The sequence below is a fragment of the Amphimedon queenslandica genome, unplaced genomic scaffold (genome assembly GCF_000090795.2).
Source record: "Amphimedon queenslandica unplaced genomic scaffold, v1.1 AMPQUscaffold_13216, whole genome shotgun sequence".
Lineage (NCBI taxonomy): Eukaryota > Metazoa > Porifera > Demospongiae > Haplosclerida > Niphatidae > Amphimedon > Amphimedon queenslandica.
Window position 1 is genome coordinate 119,564 of NW_003546548.1, and position 1,300 is coordinate 120,863.

The 1,300-nt window shown below is 31.6% G+C and overlaps 1 long non-coding RNA gene across 1 annotated transcript; it reads right to left on the reverse strand.

Annotated features, from left to right (window-relative positions):
• Positions 1-222: 222 nt before the first annotated feature.
• LOC109584358 (uncharacterized) lies at positions 223-688 on the reverse strand. The gene is made up of 3 exons (XR_002185964.1): positions 652-688; positions 301-402; positions 223-256 (listed from the first exon to the last, which is right to left on the reverse strand). It is a non-coding gene; the product is annotated as an uncharacterized LOC109584358 (long non-coding RNA).
• Between the last annotated feature and the right edge of the window lie 612 nt (positions 689-1,300).

Consider the following 1,300-nt stretch of genomic DNA (forward strand, 5'->3'; position numbering starts at 1 on the left):
ATCGTCATCTTAATAATGTAAATTCCATAAATTAAAAATCACAGGACACTTGACCTTTATGTTGCTTTATGCACAATTAAATGCATATAATTAGTAATAATAACACATGATTAACAACACGTAACAACATTATTCAGTATTGTACAATAAAACTTACTTTAGAAACAACATCCGTTCTAGCTCCGTTAGTTAATAGAATATCAACAGTTTCAATACTACCACTCTTAACAGCATTAAACAATGGAGTTCTGTTGTTCTACAAAACAACACAAAATGAAATGATTACTTAATAACTTAAACCTTATCCGCAGCATTCACATCAGCCTTTCCTTTAGTTATTAATAACTTGGTAATATCAGCATTACCAGTTTCACTAGCACAGTGTAATGGAGTACCAGAATACTACATACATAATAAAATTAATTAAAATAAATTAAGCTACTAGGACACAAAAATCAAGAGTACAATATTTCATTGATGGGTTTGTAGGTTAATAAATTTAAATCAATGGTCAATGGATGTCACCTAGTGACTCAATAAATGAAGAATCATTTTGTCTACAAGACACACATAATTGCTACCAAGCACACACACAATGCATGTCACGGTTTAATTTTTGATCACTCACAAAAATGCCAGCACTATACTTACTTCAGACACAACATCAGTTCTAGCTCTATTAGTTAATAGAATATCAACAGCTTCAATACTACCACTCTTAACAGCATTAAACAATGGAGTACTGTTGTGCTATAAATACAACACAAAATGATATACCCTATAGCAGGTTTATTTAAAGGATAATAAATTTCACGAATGACCCATATCTGGAAGTTCGTAGAATTAATATTCACAAATTTCCACTATTCTGCCATCTTGTACCATATTAAATTAATTTTCAAGGAATTTGTCAAGGATCACCGACAGAAGATAACGCTGAGTGGTCTTTAGTTTTAAAAAGATATTTTACTCAAAAACGAACAAGGGAGAGAGAAATGTGCGTGCTTATATATACTAGCAAGATGTCCAGAATGTTCTAGAAGAAGGATACAAACACAAGATCAAGAGACTAAGAGAATAATCTAGAAAGTTCCTGTTTACACAAACAATTAATACACAATAAATAATACACATGTACATACAGTAATAACATATAGATCTAATCTGTCAAAAGTGATTAAATAATATCCTCAACAATTGTTATCCCATGGTGATCCATTACACTTCCTCCTTCCTTCTCTGGCACTTTGTGCAGGGTATCATCTTCCAATCGAGATAAAGCATCAGCATTAGCGTTATC